This window comes from Puntigrus tetrazona, chromosome 1 (genome assembly GCF_018831695.1).
Source record: "Puntigrus tetrazona isolate hp1 chromosome 1, ASM1883169v1, whole genome shotgun sequence".
In the NCBI taxonomy this organism is placed as follows: domain Eukaryota; kingdom Metazoa; phylum Chordata; class Actinopteri; order Cypriniformes; family Cyprinidae; genus Puntigrus; species Puntigrus tetrazona.
Genome location: NC_056699.1, coordinates 30125146 through 30142572, shown reverse-complemented (window position 1 = coordinate 30142572; position 17427 = coordinate 30125146). Strand labels below are relative to the sequence as shown.

Sequence of the window (17427 nt, the reverse complement as noted above, 5' to 3'; positions counted from 1 at the left end):
AATATCTGAGTCACATTAAATGCCCTGACAAGGCCCTGATAGTCTTCGTAAACAGTTTTTAAGACTGAAACGGACTGAAAACTCGACAGAGACCCGTTCAAAAGTATGGGGATTTGGAGAGGAATGTCAGTAATAAGCATACTTAATAACAGCTCTGAGCCCTGCATTCAGCATGCCCACTGTGGATTAGTATGGACAGTAAATAACATAATAGCGGTGGATGTCTCCCAAGTGTACTAAATCAAACAACCCCAAATCTTTTCGCTAAAGTTGAAGTGACACTATAGCGAGAGGATGCAATTGCAAAATACGAATACGACATTGTCAAGAGATCACAACCTGTGTTATGACATGAGCAAGTGATTAAAAGTTCAAGGTTTTAGGCAGATTAAAAAGAATTATTAGAGTACAAATTAGTATGCAAATATCTCCAATAAAACCATGAACAGACAGACGAGACTGATGTTATCACATTAGCTTGAGGGCAAGTTTACTATACACAAGCACTAATGTCTAACTGATGAAATACTTGAGAGATGAGCAGAAATAGACAAAAAATGCAGTGTAGCACTGTTAAACCTTCCATGATATATCCAGGCCCAGAAATCAAAATTGGAGTATGTTATTTTCAAGTTTTCCATGGCCGTGGGAACCTTGTAACTCGTCTCTCTCCCACTGTACAAATATTCATACTTTCATATGCAAAATGCAGTTTCAAATAGTAGAAGGATGTTGGGATACACAGTATTTGTGGTACAAAAAATATCCGAAAACGTTCTAACCTCAAATATCTGTAAAGGAATTGTTTATCTAAAAATATTTTTTTACCCACCCTTTGGCCGTGCAACATGTACAGAAGAGATGCGTTTGTTTCTTCATCTGAAAGGATTTGAAGAATTTTAGCGTTACATCATTTGCTCACCAATGGATCCTCTTTCAGCGAATGGGTGCCGTTAGAATGAGAGTCTTAACAGCTAATAAAAATACCAGCAAAATGTGTGTGAGCCAAAGATCCCAAGAAAGTGATTCTAGTGATTAAATAACACCAGAGTAAATTATTTTTTGGGGTCATTAGTAGGTCGAAGAACTGAATAAAAAAATGAATACCAACAAATTCAACGTCATGCTACGGAGGCCGATAAAACAACCAAGCCTTCCTTTTCTAAAATAAAAATTTGACATGATCAATGCAATTTAAGACTGATGCAATAAAGGCTTTGTGCTACCATCATTTTTTTTTTCATTTCAAAAATGAAAAACAATTAAATCAATTCAATTCAATTTATGCCACATTTATGTCTTTCTCAGGAATGAGATTAAAACAATAATTATGATCAGCATTTATAATTGGATAATTTGTGATTTCAGGCCAAACTTATTTTAACTAAAAGTATTAAGAATGTTATTTAATTTCATTTATGTTTTTGAAATTGATATATGTTAAATTAGATGCTAAAATTACTAAAATTAAAATAATATATTAAATAATTAATTAAAAATGGCAAAAAATGACAGCTTACTAGAAATAAAAATATTAAATAATAAAAGCTCATTTAAAATATTAATGAATGCTATAATAAATACCCCAAAAAAAAACACTGCTATAGAAATGTTTGGGGAACTCGATTACATTTGTTCTTTTCTTTAAAAAAAAAAAGAAAGAAAAATCATACTCCATCTCTGTCATGGTTTCCATAAACTTGGCCATGCTTAGAACTGAATGACATTTTCTGGCAAGCAATCAGCACACATGCAGGGACCATAAAAGCACAGTATAAAAAAAAAAAAACACTTTTGACTGTAACCACAAACTCTTCCCATTTTAACTTTAACATTATTTTATTACTTTCACAGGGTTTAAAGCTAGATTCATAGATATATTATGCTTTTTTAGCATGTGCCCATTTATATATAGATTTTATTAAGCTCTATTTGGGCTGCACCGAGAACTAAACTAATGAAAAAGTCATGTCACATACAGAAATGGACCACAGTGGTGGAGGCAAGATTCAGACCGGCAAGCAAATTTAGCTTTAAGAGGAAACTAGAAAGAGTACTTACCAGCTTGACATAAAACAGATTTTACAGGCAAATACTGTCCTTGAAAGTGAAATGGTGATGAGTATTGTTCATTCATTACACTTCAGAGGATGACTGTAAATGTTTTGAGGACTGCATGTTGAGTCAAAGTGCTGGGAATGTGTTGTGGCCAACTATACCAGTAAAAATCCTGATTAATCACTTCTAAGGAATTAGTCAGAGTAAATCAGCGTGAGTGATCGTGTGTGACTCGACTGCATGTTCCTTCCTTCACATCTTACTGTATCTCTCTTACACATCTCAGCCAAGCCCTGGGGGACCACGGAGTTTACATACTGTCTGCAAATCGTGAAAAAAAACAAAACAAAACAGATTTTTCTTCTGCATGTGGGCTGGACTGCCATGTTTGGTGTTGGATTTACATTTGGCTTAAAAAAGTATAATCTCTTTTGCTGTTGAAAAAACGTTTCAAGCTATAAAAGCCTGATGGCACACACTTTCACATAAATGTCCACACACACACACAAGGACGGCCCTGCTGAGCAGAACAACATCACACACACTCACAGGACAACTGAACAAATCTTTTTTTAGAGCTCAAATATTGTTCTTAGCAAAAACACAACCCATGAAAGCAAAAAGAGAGATGGTATGGAATACAGCAATAATGGATCTTAAAAAGTGAAAAATAGAGAAAGCAAAGGTAATGGCAACGCTTTGACCACTTAAGCAGCTGTTTGCTGTCTGTCATTACTTTAAAGGCCTAAACACAACACCTGGAGCTCAAGAAGATAATCACGGGAAAGAAGAGAAAGGAGGAGCACATATTTTTGTCTGAAGGTATAGGTTTTGGTTCAACAGAACTAAACACTTGAAATCAAGTGCATGGCTGTGAGATCAATAAAAAGCAGCTCATATCATCTCAATCTCTATTTTGATACGCCAACAAACTCAGTTCTAAACAAAGCCAAAAGCAGCATCTCTGTGGAAAAGCAGTGGAGTTTCATGATTGCATGACGCTCTCATCAAGTATCAAAATATTATTAATGCGCATCCTGTCAGGAAAACAAAAGAGACAAGGACAGAATTAATGTTTTTGGGGTTTTTAACCAAAATTGCAAACAATCTTTTTAAACTGGTTTCCACTCCCACAAATGCCATTGGCTGGCAAAACTGATAGCTCCACCCCCAAAGCCATGCCATTGGTTTTGCTGGTGGGATGCTAAAATGAACAGAGGAATGCTGTTATTGTGCCACAGAGCTTAGAGTTCAAGCTTTTTACAAAAGTATCAGTTTTTGCATATAAAGCTGGGGTTTTATATATTTACCTTAAAATAAAGCAAAAATATTCATAAAAAAAGTGAAAAGACGAATCAGGATCTATCAATACAAACAGACTTTAATTTAATCACAATGTTACAGAAGTCAGCATGTACATAAAATAGAAAAATCTATCAAGTGGCCATGTACAAGCTCAACACCTGCTTTTAAAATACCTGAATTTGCTAAACATTAAATCTTTCCCAAAATTTTGCACTTTTTGATGTCAAATTAGTATATGAATAAAAGCCAAGCACTGAGAAATTGACAGAATTTGGGTGAGAGGGTCTGATTTGAGTAGAATTTGTCTTTAAAGAGCAACTTAAAAAGGCGTAATACTGTATTCAAAACCATGTGAATTGGAAGAGAACGGACCGAAAGCAATCACAAGTAGAAGGTGAACCACCTGACGATTCATTCACTCTCATATGAATCGCTTGACATCCCTTTTAAATGTTTTTCCTACCTTTTACCTTTCTTTGCTTAATCAGAAAAAGGTTTTCATCAGAGGGATACATGGAAGAATCTTTAGCAGCTTTCCGTTCTCTCTTTTGCCATTTCCTCTCCTTCTTTTTTGTTATTTTGTCCTTTTTATTGTTCTTTTCCTTTCCGAAGAACTTCTTCGGCTTCACGTTGGCTGATGAAACATCTCTTGTCTTGTGAAGGCTCTTTTTGCAACCTCTAGGAAAGTCTGCATCTTCATCTATAACAATGACTTCAGATTGTGTTTTGCTTTTTACTTTTTTCTTCTTTTTGGCTTCATTAAACTTAGGGGTGTGTTTGCCGTGGTTCTTCTGGACGTTGAAGTGTGTGTGTTTGGGTGTGTGTGCAATGCGTCTTTTCGGTGTGTACTGGTTGTTGCTGTGAGCGCTGTATGGGTATGGAGACTGTTTGTGGCTGGTTTTTTGTTTCTTTTTCGAGGTTGGGGGTGTAATAACGACGCTCTGTCAGGTGAAAGCAATCCGGCTCGCTCAAGTTCTGAAAGAGACACACATTATTACATCTTTAAGTCTCAAGTATGATCAACTTTTAGCAATTCAACTTATCAGAAGCAGCCTTAACAAACCTCTGGCCTGCTTTTTCGATTCAATTTCCCGGAAATGGAAGTGATCCTTCGTGTCGTGAACGGGAAATAAATGGCAGGGTGGGATACGCCCCGCTGTACATTCTCCTCCGGTGCATTCCTGCAGAAAACACACACTTTAACTTCTCAAATCATGGGCATCAGTGAAGGTACATCCATCTATCACAATCTCTCTTATCCTTCCAATGCTGCATATATTTCCAAAATACAGTAAAAACAGTAATACTGTGAAAACATATTCACTATTTTCCATTTGAATGCTTATATTCAAATTTTATATTCATTCCTCCAGTTCAATGATCCTTCAGAAATCATATACTGGATAACTGAACAATATGCTGAACAATAAGTTGTTCTGTTTAATGTTTTGTGTAAATATTTTTTTATTTTTTTTTTTAATAGCTTTTTTTTTTTTAAAAAAACAGCATTTTGTTTTAAAATAGATTTTAGAACAACGTAAAATTCTTTACTGTAAACCTCAAGAATCCTTGCTGAATATACAACATTAATAAAAAAATCAACCTTTTGAACGGAGGTTTTTATAGCTGTTCTTCATTTAGTATTTTACGTATTTTAACATGAAATAAAGGCAAAAGTAAACTGAGAATAAGAACAGACCTAAAACATTAAAACAATACAGTTTTTCCTAAATTTTGTACTATTTGTTTTCAGCATGAGAAATAAAGCAGTTTTTTTCCTGTGTGTGTGTGTGTGTGTGTGTGTGGAAATATGGTATTTAAAATATTTTTCTGTTTCATTGTTGTGGTTGTTATGCGTTGTGGAAAGCAAGCAGCTCCGCTGCCCCCGAGACGAGGCTGATCCACTTACATGGCCGAAGTGTCCTTTCATAGAGCAGTTATAACAGTAAGCAGGTTTCCTGGAGGCCTCTGGATCACTGGCTTTGCAGAGAGGTCCCTTAGTGGTCTACAAAGAAACAAAAAGATAGGAGACTGATTCCCAACTTCTTCAATCAAATATAACAGCCAATCAGAAGCGTGCATGGGCGGGCTCTCTCTGGAAGTGCAGTGCTCTCGCAACGAAATGAATGCATTTATAATCTACTTAATAAATATTAGCTTTTTAACATCATTAAATGTACAAGCTTAGTGTTGTGTATTGTGGAATACACTCTTTGGTTCGCAGTGAGTTTTAACGGATATCTTCTTATTTTCAAGATCTGAGGTAAACTGTCTGTTGTTGCTTTCAATATGGCTATAAAGGCAAACCAATATGAATCATATTGGACATTTTTAACCTTGAATAAAGCAGATAATCACCTGAGATTATTCCAGCCGCGACAGCGTGGAAATAGAAAGACTAATTAGAGCAAAAACTCGGGTTTCACATCGAAAAGGTACCTTTTATACCGCATCGCGTGTAGTAAGGACGAAATGTCCATTCTGTCATTTACAGTCAAACCAAAAATGTAAGAAAAAAAGAGCAGCTTTGACATTATACCAAACATCGTGTAGCAGGCTATGCTAGCAACAGTAAAGGCCGCTATGCCCATTTGTAGCAGAGGCATCTACTGTGTGACAAGTTAAAGCAGTAAGGTCAAGAAACCTCCAATTAGGGTGACAAGAATCCGGGCGCAACCAGCTCCAGAACACTCTAAACACACACAAGAATACAACTCCGCTCGTGTCAAGTGTGTGAATGCACCTCGGTCCCTCGGCTGTGCCCTTTGTGCGCGCGCATGTCAGCCAACTGACTACCTGCGTTATATTCCTCGACTTCACTCAATTCCTTTCACTCTGGTCTGTTATTATAAACCTCACTTACATTTCCCATCTCGCTAGTGAATGATGACCCCATTCACACTCTCTTTCTCCCATCATCCGCTCTGTCTCCTCCTCCCACTCTTTCTCTCAGACATTCATATAATCTGTATATTTTTCTTTTCTTTGAGGTGATATAAGGGAGTGATTACCGAGGGTATCAATAAATCCCAGTAATGCGCTGGTGATAAGGCCGCTTTGGAGTGTGTGTATGTGTGTGTGTGTTTCTCCATCTGGTCCCGGGAGCCCAAAGGCGCTTTCACGCTCCATCGCCTCCGTAAATACAGCACGATAAAGAGGGTAAGCCGACTGGTGCGAGCGTGTTCGCGCGTGTGCGTGGCGAAAAACTACACACATATTGTCTTTTAATGTGTCCTCAAGGGGGCGTCGACATACACACACACTCGTATACGCGCTTTTCAATAAGCCGGGACACACGCGTCCCACCTCGTCATATTTTAAACATATCTTCCTCCGTTCCACACACTCTCTTTTCTTTCTGTCCGCTTTCCGCTTGAGTGGTTAAAGGGTGGAGGGTGAATGCTATTAGAACCGTTGGTCATTATCAGCTCAGCGCTGGAGACTGCTCCATCTCCATCACAAAGACACCACCGTTACCCCCAGACGCCCACCCTTCTCTCTCTCTCTCTCTCTCTCTCACCGTCACTCACTCACTCAATTTTTTGCTAGACCCCAAACTCGATCTAAGGTTTGCCATCCGCTGTTGGTCGCTTAGTTACACTTGCTAATCATGTTAATACAGAGGTTACTGATTTGAAGTGTATTGAACTTCTGTGCAACTATGGAAGAAATTACAGGAGAGATAAGCCATTACTTAAATTGATTGCTTGGTGGATGCTAAAATGTGAAAAAATCCACTAAAGCAGCCATATCTGAGAACTTGAATATCATAGTGTTACTTGTATGCTCTTTTGACTTGGCGACTGAGCAATCATCTAGAAACTACCCTTAGAATTTATGGTTCAACTTTATATTAGGTGGCTTATCTATGTACTAGCATTAAAAATGAGTACAATGTATTTATTGTGTTCATAATGTACTGCAAAATACTTTGCTGCTGCTGAAGTAGGATGCGGTAAGGCTAGAGACAGGTTTTGTGGTATGGGTAGGGTAGACGGGTCAACAGTGCAATTATAAAATGTAATTACAGAAATTAATTACAAAATACTTTTTTTTTAAATATGAGTACAATGTAAAAGCATTTATGTACACAATAAGTGTATTGTATCGCTGATTAATACAAGTTCATAATAGTTAAGGCCACCTAATATAAAGTGAGCCTCAATTTATTTACATTTATATATCATCTGCATGCAATACTTAAAAGGAAAAAAATAGAATCAATAATTCAGCCTTATGCAAACATAATAGTACACAGTTCTCTATAATTTTGCTTTAGGCAAGAAAGAATGGTGACTTATGGTACATGCGAGTCATAATCATCTCCTGCTGGTTTAGTGAGTGAATCACGGTTGTAACAGTCTTTACAAATGATTCATAAAAGATTCGGCTCATGCGAGTCACCTAGGCCGTACTGGTAGCAGCGGTTGACTCAAAATAAAGATATGCTTCTTATTTTTGTATTATTTCTCAGTTCTATCATTTTCAATTCCGACTGAAATTACAACTAAGCTAAAACCGCTCATTTTTCTTGCAGACTCAGGACTTGCTGTCTAAGTATTTTAGTATGATGTTCCATCCACATCTTTGGAAGAATGCAGACACATAAGGACAGTTAAGAGAAGATCCGGTTCTCCGTTCCCACTAACAACTACACATCAATGTGTTAAAAACCACTGACAACCACGTACTACAACAATCACGTAACTACTGTAGCACTCATGTTTTCCTCGGAGGCCTTTCCCTTTCTGTATTTCTAATGTTCCATTTTTCTAAACCAACTCAAGAGTCATTCTGTTGTTTATTTGTCTGTTCGTCCTTTAACCTCTGTCTCTTTCTTCGTGTTTACTGTACCTTCACTGCCTATCGGCTCTATTTTTCTTTCTCTACACTTTCATTCTTGCTGATATCTCATGCAAATTGGTGTGTAAGAAGACCCTCCCTCTATCACACATCCGCTGTGCCCCCCTTCCTGACCTTGAGCTCCTGTTATCACACTCGTGCTCGAATGTCGCGGAAAAGGGAGGAAGACTGACAGGGGGGAACAAAAAAAAAAAAAGACGCACAGAGCGACCCTCTCCTTCATCCGATCCTCTGTGCATAAGAGCTGCTCTGTGGCACTATTAATTACCTCTCTTTAGTGTGTGTGTATCACCTCTATCTGAAAGGATTATCGGGCAGAGGGTGGCCTCTGATATGTTTGTGTTTCAGGACCAAGAGTCACAGAGCATATTTTCTCTCACACACACACACACACACACACGCATTCATATGACCTTGTGCAAAAAAAGCATTGGTAGTCACATATAATTGTGCGTTGCACAATCTTTTTCAGTTCAAAATATTTAATTGAAAATGACCTTAGATCAGATAAATGTGATTATTTTGGTAAAAAGAACATTTAGTGCAATATTTTGATTTAATCCGACTTCTGGGTTAATTGAACAGCATTCGTCTTAGCCTATTAACTAGCATCCAAAACTAAACGTATATGTTTGACCCATTCAGGTGGGCATTGCTGCATAGAGTAATAAGCCAATCACAGCGCTCTGCCGGAGGCGCTCTCACATGACTTCTCGACAGTTTCTCCTCGTATTCACACCATGCTCGGGGCCTCCATGAGAACATAATGTGCTCCAGGGAGGCCAAACAAGACACTGCCTCTCTCCAAAGCTCATCCGCTGGTGTTGCTTTTGGAGAGCGCTGATTTACAAAGATGAGTGCTTTATACAGTATTGCTTCACGCGTTTCAGAATATTTCTCATTTTATTACTGTACTGTTGATTATTTTCTCATCCAATGTTTTAAGAGACACCACCTCCTTCCCTCCTCAAAGAAAACAGTCCTCCAAATAAAACACACAGATTTACACGACGCACGCACGCTGCATCCTGGCAACGGTACTTCACACCTTGGCTACAGGCGGACACAACCTTAATCCTTAAACCCACATCAAATTCAAACTGTTTCCAGTGTAATCATGAATTCAAACATGCACACACAGTGTAAACAGTCTTTGTGTGCTTGGTGGATTAGGGAGAGAGTGGGATTTGGGGTGCATTTTGCATACGTAATAGAAAACTCCAGAGAACCCCCTAGAACGACAGGAAAGGAGTGGGGTAAAGAGAAATCATTTAAAGGCATTCACTATTTTCATCCAGAGTTATATTCAATGTATGATGTTCCAACAAAATCACATTAGACATTAGATAACCCAGACTACAATAAAATTTACATACAATACGCCTGGAGGGGAAAAGAGATCTATCTATCTGACCTCATGAAAGTGTGTATAAATAGTAATCCAAATAAAAACAAAAATGTGGTATTTATTAGCAAAAGCTGACTTTGGCATGTTTATGCTACACAATGGGTAAAATTAAGGTTGTGGGTTAGATGCATATATGCATGTGAATCAAATGCAAGTTTTTGTTTTTATTTGGTATATTATGTATACGCTGCTTCATAAAACCGGGCTCCATATACAGTCAAACCAAAATATATTCATGACACTCTTCGACATTTCTCACATTATCACAGCAGCATATTCTTAAAATGGTCATAAATATGACGAGAACTGTTACATTTAAGTATTATATTTTATACAATTATATAAATGTACACAATAATATAATTTAGGTTAACTGATTACTAAGCAATGCTTTATTTTGTTCAGTCTGTGGTGTTGCATTAGCAATTAAATAAATAAAAAACACTTAAGCAAAACATGGTTGGCCAAATGTTTATCAATTTTACTGGTAGTCTACTGTATGAATTTGTTTTTTTAAATACGTCTACAATTTACTTTATTTTACTATTCTCACTTTTAAAAATAAATATAGTACCCTGCACCCACTGAATAATTTTTGATTGTACTGTATATACACATGTAGTGCATCATGACATATAACCTCGATATTCAACGTGCAGCAGCATATATAAAAGCGTGACATGCCATGACCTGACATGCACTGTCAAAATGGATACAAAATGCACATCTAGTGTGGGTTTATCTGTGCAGACATTTTTAATATCATACAGATGTGGCCTAAATGAATAAACGCGGTACCACAATCACAGGCGACAACGTATCATGGTCCAATGTTGATTGTTGCTTCTCTGCACAAGGGACGGAAAACAAGACGTGTACTGATTGACATGACAGAGCTGCTGTAGCTCAGCTGAGCCTTTGCCAGGTGATGTGCTTTACAAACGGTAGCTTTACACTGTGCTACTGCACATGCCCAATGTATGTGATAGTCCGATGATGTTCACTTGCTAAACGTGGTGACATTAGCAGGCATTCACTGATGTTAAGGAATAAAGCGTTTGATAAGGTAAATGCTGTTTTAACATTGTCTAACTGTGCATTTGCCTCACATCTGTGTACAAAACCCTTCCGCTTTATTCTACTTAGAATAAACCTCCATTAAATAGGCTGAACCATTTTTTTAAGCAAAAAATTATTAGAAATGGAGCAATTAGTCTTACGCTTTGAGTACTAGTACCAATAAACAGCCAATATGTTAATAACAGGCATGCTAATGCAGCTAGTTTACAGTGAGAGTTGCTCATATACTAAAATAATATTACCAAGGTTATCTGTGCAATCTTAAAAGCAGGTTCTTGAATAACACTGATGGTTGCATGAACTACATTTAGCTTCCATGCTAACCTTTCTACTGGATTTTTTTTGATTATGGAAATGTCTTTAGACTATGAAAAATGCTGCTATTTTAATAGCTGTCCACTGAAAGGCTCTTTGGGGAAACTCAAAATGGTTCTTCTTTTACACTGCTGTGAAACCTCTTTTCCTGACCTTTATAGAGTGTGCAGTAACGCCATGTCAACACACCTGATAACTTCATCTATTTTCATGTGTTTGTTCCACGCAAAACTATTCAATAAATGAAAAGATGCAAAGAAATGCTATAAAGGATCGCCTGACCCATTTCTGGTCTCAGCTGCAGACCGCTTACTCTTCTGTCTTATTCAGTTCAGTAAGAAGTGTGTATACTGTAAGGCCGAGAGAGGTTAACAGATAAACATTTTTCTATTTTCATGCCAGCTCCTTGCTTTTGTAATTCAAAATGCAGACAGGAAAGTGGCAGCCAAAAGGCACACACACACACACACACTCACTTACACGGATGTGCGGCCATACACACACGCCTTGTAATGCTATCGACCCCTGGCCTGTCATGCAAATGCCACACACACCGGTCTCTCTGTGCCTGCCTTCCAACTGATAACCAGAAGCCATCCTCCAAACCAGCGGAGGAGGAACGACTGTGTGTGGGTTTGTGAGTTTCAGAGAGACAGAAATGGAGGGGGAAAAAAAGAAAAAGAATTGTGTTTGTATCAGCGATCGAAAAGTTTGATTCTAAAAGGCTCACTCATATCATGATTAATCAAGTTTTCGAGGTTGCAAGTTATTAAAAAAAAAAAAAAAGAGGAAACTCTATTTTGCTATAAAAATAAATAGGATCCGTGTCTCACATCCCTTTTCCTTCACAACATTACAATTTTCATTCTCCTATCTGTAAAGAGCAAAATCTCTTCATCTCACAGCTGGAATAAAATAATCAGTTTACAAAACAGAGCCCTAACAATGTCTTCTGGTTTAAATGAATACCCGAGATTCAAAGAGAATGACATTTGACTCAGAAGAAACAAGATATAACAAATAAAAAAATAGCTTAAAGCTGACACAAAGAGATGTTCTGACAAAGCGAAAACATCACAAATGCTGCTGCAAGCCAACAATAAACTGAAGCGCTTTAGAGTCCTCTCTCAGGTGAAAGACAGCACACAACACTCACACAGCAGGAGGACCTGACTAATCACTATAGTCACAGTTCAATCAACGGAAAAGCAATATATAACTAAAATAAAAAAATATGAAATAATTATATTAATATTTTTCTGAAAGAAAATATAAACTGCTAAAAACTGACAAGACCACATTGTTACAAAACTTTTTTTTTAAATTATTAAAGAATCCTGCAATAATGTATCATGGGTTCTACAAAAATACTAAGTTGCTACATAGATAACCATAAGAAATGTTTCCTGCATACAAAATCAGCATATTATAATGATTTCTGAAAAATCACGTGACACTTTAGACTTCCAGACTTTCGGTTTTGCATTTTTATATGAACGGATTCAAACTCTTCTTGGCCTCTAAACTCAGATGTCTTGTGCTGACAGATCCACGCTGCGATCACGCTTTAAAAGCTCAGCGTGCATAACATCAGTGTAAGAAAGAACAGCTTTATCTAAATGCTGTGCTTTGACATTTTCACTGAGCTGTTCCTACGGAGTCTAATCGATACAAACACTCTAAATAAAGTGTGTCAGACTCCTCTCCTCTCACCTCTTCACTGTCCACGAGAAAGAAATCGTCATTACATTCGCACAAATGTGAGCGCACACATTCATTGAATGTCTACCTGATAACCAATGAAAATGTACTATTGATTTATACTCATTAAAGACAAAGATGGTTACAATGACATTTTTTTACATTTATATCTTAAGTTGCTAAAGAAAAACATAACCGTCGATGATGTTCTGATACTAAGATTTGACTGGGGCCTTTTTCAGTCGAAGACTATCAGATTTCTTCCATTTTACACCAGCCAAAAATCCTATACGATTCAATTGAAACACTAAAAATATAAAGTAAGATTTTATTGCCTTCATTGATGAATCACTTTAATCTGGAGAGGATTTTACAGTATTTGTCCTTGAAGTACTGCTGCAGTACATCATCTATATCAGTAGATGGTGCCCTGTGTCTATCACACCAACACACATAAACGATGTAGACATTTTACAAATGATATACTTGCTTCCTCATTTAAACATTTGCGCTGGATGATTCCCAGACCTTTTCTACCTCCTGATGGCATAAAGGTTTAACTAAATGTAATGTCTGCTAAATATAATTTACTCATTTTACACTGAATTCATATTTTGACCATATTTGGCTGGTCTAGCTGAATAATATTCAAAAATGTTTATACTGATAGCAAAACCATTTCTCTTTATTACTGACTACTTTTCTAAAAATTAAATAAAATAAATCACTTGATCTCTTTGAATGCACAAGCTGCACGTCCTCATACATTTCACTGATGCTAAGGATTCAGTTGGATTTTTCACAGTGTAAAGCGATTACTAGGCCAATCAGTTTGAGGAAAGGAGGGGATTTAAAAAGAGATTTTTAAAAAATGGTAATTGCTCACCAATATCCTCTTAAAAGGTTTTGAACCGTATCCCCTTCAGACCTCGTAATATCTGAACCAAAACATAAAAGCTCTGTAGCGAATTGGTAAATGCACCTAGTCACCCCTAAAAACGGATCTTATGTGTGTGTAGACAGAACATGCGTTATATCTGTCAAAGAGAATATTTGCTCTAACTTGTCAAGTGTTAAGTCCTTACAGATACGATAGTAGCAGTGTTTATTAAATGCAATCTGTAACCAGGAACAGCTGTAATGGGTACCACAGAAAGATTAATGGCTTTTGACTTTCACTCTTTGCATAAAGCTTCTGTGAACACTGCATTTCTTTCTGTCTGCCTTTGGTTTGTGTGGCAAAACTTAAAAGTTGTTGAGTAGATGTTTGTTAGTGAAGACAGGTGCATTTTACCCACCCTCACTACTACTACTACACACACACGCACACACAATAGTCATTGGATCGCGACGCACCAAGACGACACACACACGACGCACACACACACAGAGTGTAAACAGACCCAGCAGAAAGGGACTGAACTGACAGAATGCCTTTCACACCTGACTGGGCCTAGCATAGGGGCGACAGGCCACAGCTCCCAAAGTACAACACACACACACACACTCTCTCACACACAGGGTATCTGTACTGTGTTTAACTTTGAGCCCTCCAGACTCTGTGATAGTTTTAGAGGCCTTAAAGACCGTCTGTTGAGGGTGACTCCAATTCTAAGTACCTGACACACACAAACAGAACCAGGGCAGGACCCAGAGGATGAAAGTAATGCACAAGCAGATGGACTCCAGCTCAGCAGAACCAAGTGCACCCACAGGAAACCATCAACTGCTATTTTACGCCATTATAAAGACTCACAAAGTCCACATATGTCATCCACGAGCACAAGTGCCGAGGGACAACAATTCACAGTGTAACAGCAAATGGTCTTTAACCTCGAAATAACTATTTTTTTGGGTGTGACAAAATGGTTAGCACTGATTATAACAACGATTTCGATTATACTACTTTAAAATACAAATACAGATACGAATACTTCATACTGTTCTTTCTTTATTTTCAAGTGTCTGGCCTCATATTTTGATTCAAGATCAAGATATTAATTCCGAAACATGCACTAAAATTTTTACCAACACAGAATCAAAACTGCCGTTTCTATTTAAGGTGACATTGTTACAGTGTAATATTAAACATATAATTAGATTTGTTTTTCAAGTAACTACATGATCTTACTCTGATAGGTTAGTGTTTGGATTAGGTGAGTTGTTGGTAATTTACATAAAATATTATTTTAACTGAAGTATATGTAACATCTAACCTGCTTTACAAAATAGTTTATCTTACAAAATTTAAAAAGTCAAAAAATATTAAATATATTTCAGACATGGGCCAATATTACCAAGCATAAGCCTGTCAACACAGAAAATGATCAACATGCTGAAAATGATAGTAAACAACAGCAGCAGAAGCAAATACCCGAAAGCCTGTAAAACTAAATTAGACAATTTGTGTTCAATTGTAGAAATTATTATTATTAAAAACATTTGAATGAATACATTTTTACATTTGTATTTATTGACTTATTTTTCACTTCTTCCCCTTGCAGTCCACAGCTTTAATAAGAATAAACTGACCCATCAGTTTTGCAGAAACAACAGATACCGTGAATATGCTTTCAGAGGGATGATAATAATAATAATAATAATATCAATATCCGCTTCCTCATTGTGCCATGAACTTGATCGGTACAAATTGAGAAAACGCTATTTTTATTCCACACTGAGGATGAAAATCACAACGCTCAGAAACAGTGAAAGTAGAGAACGATTTTTTAAAGACTTCTAACCCTTTCAACGCAGCTTAACAGCCCTAGAGGCAACATTTTCTTTTCATCCCACCTTTCTTTTTTCTCTGTTCCACTTCTTCACACCTCGCACACCAGGCCTAGCGCTAACGATCTGGCCTTTTCATTAGGAAGCCTAGCTAATTAGACTGTGTGTGTGTGACGGGTCGGAAGTGACTGCTCGCATGCGAGCTGCTTGATGCTGGCAGCCCATTTCATGCTATCACATGCCTTGAATTGACAAACAACCCGCTCTTTTCTCTTAGGCTGGGAGGTCTATATTCCAGGAGTCTGAGAGGAGATGCGTGCGCGCTGCAGTGTGTGTATGTGTGTGTATTAGTGTGTGCAGATGTTCCATTGCGCCCTTTGGATCGCTTAGCTGTGTGTGTGACTGTCACATGCCTTCTCACCCTGGTGTATCTTTGAGAGAAAATGCTCAGTGAGTTTGCCAATTAACCACTTTCAGATTGTTCTGTGACAAAACACATCTACAAAGATGCAACATCGTAGTTAAAGCAATACAGCTTACCCAATAAACCTCACATGTAAAAGCGAATGTTGTCTATTTGGGAAGAATCACACCATATCTTCACAACACTTTTACACTGTTATATTAAGTGACTTATTTTTAAAGCAACCCTTTGTAATGAATGAAAGCTGATTTCTCCTCCGCTTTAGATACACCCTCGCCAGGAGTCCACATTCACACAAAGGCGAAAACCAGCAGGACGCCTGGAGGCCTTTTCTCTGCAAGCCTCAATCATGACTAATAGTGCTCATGATGAACCTGTGTGTTCATCGTGAGGTTTTGGTGGGAGGTTGTGAGCTTTTATTACACACAAATGAGTGTGGGCTTAATCTGTTTTTGTCACAAAACCACTTATTACTTGAGATGTTTAACTTACACAGGTCACATAAAATTCAACAGGCAGACTCTCTATGAATTCATTACCATAACTTTCTCAAATTTTATACGAGAAACACATAGAAGCTACCGTAATGTGATACTGTCTCCAGATTTCTGGGCAAGCCTGTTGAGAAAAGAAAAAAAGACGTTGAGTAAACCCAATATTTATATGAAAATGAAAGTCTGGCAGTTCAGAAAGACAAATAAAAATAACTCACACAAAGGTAAACGAATTATTATTATTACTATTTTTTTTTTTTTTATTAAAGGAGCGCTTCAGACATCTATTAGACATGAATTTGAGACACCCCTTTCTTTTTTAGTGTGTTTTCTTTTCATTACTGATCTACTGTATACTTCAGAGCTTTGTTTTTATCTTTGAATAAATGTACTGCTTAAACAATACGTGAAACCTTTTAGGGCCTATTTTGAAAATTTGCACATTAACCAGTTTATGAAAGCTTAAAAATAGAACATAAAATTGTTAGAGAACAGAAGAGAAGAGAAGAGAAGAGAAGAGAAGAGAAGAGAAGAGAAGAGAAGAGAAGAAGAGAAGAGAAGAGGAAGAGAAGAGAAGAGAAGAGAAGAGAAGAGAAGAGAAGAGAAGAGAAGAGAAGAGAAGAGAAGAGAAGAGAAGAGAAGAGAAGAGAAACGTGAACGGAAAATGAAAAAAAAAAATGAAAAGGAAAGGATGTAGGGATAAAAAGAGGCAGCGCTGACAGACTCAACAGACACTGAGCAAGGATGCCCTGCCCAGGCTTCCTAGATCTCTGAAATTGAAAGTGCTGAGGTACAGCAGCTGACTCATTTATACAGTTAGCTTTTCATTGAACCCCACCTGAGAGGCAGGCAGAGGCTTCCTGGGCCCCTGTAGGGTCTTTACCCTGCTGGAGTGTACTGGAAGGAAACATTCTAAATCTCTAAGAATCTGCTTTCCTTTCCCTCAATCGCTGGACAAAAATCATACAGCAGTGAAGCTATTAAACATTTCATACTGCCAAAAACGTGATAGTCCTTGTTATTAATATTATTAGTAGCAGTAGTATTTT

The 17427-nt window shown here is 37.4% G+C and overlaps 1 pseudogene; it reads right to left on the bottom strand.

The window, feature by feature from the left end:
- Positions 1-3421: 3421 nt before the first annotated feature.
- On the bottom strand, positions 3422-17289 carry LOC122349620 (annotated as a pseudogene).
- Between the last annotated feature and the right edge of the window lie 138 nt (positions 17290-17427).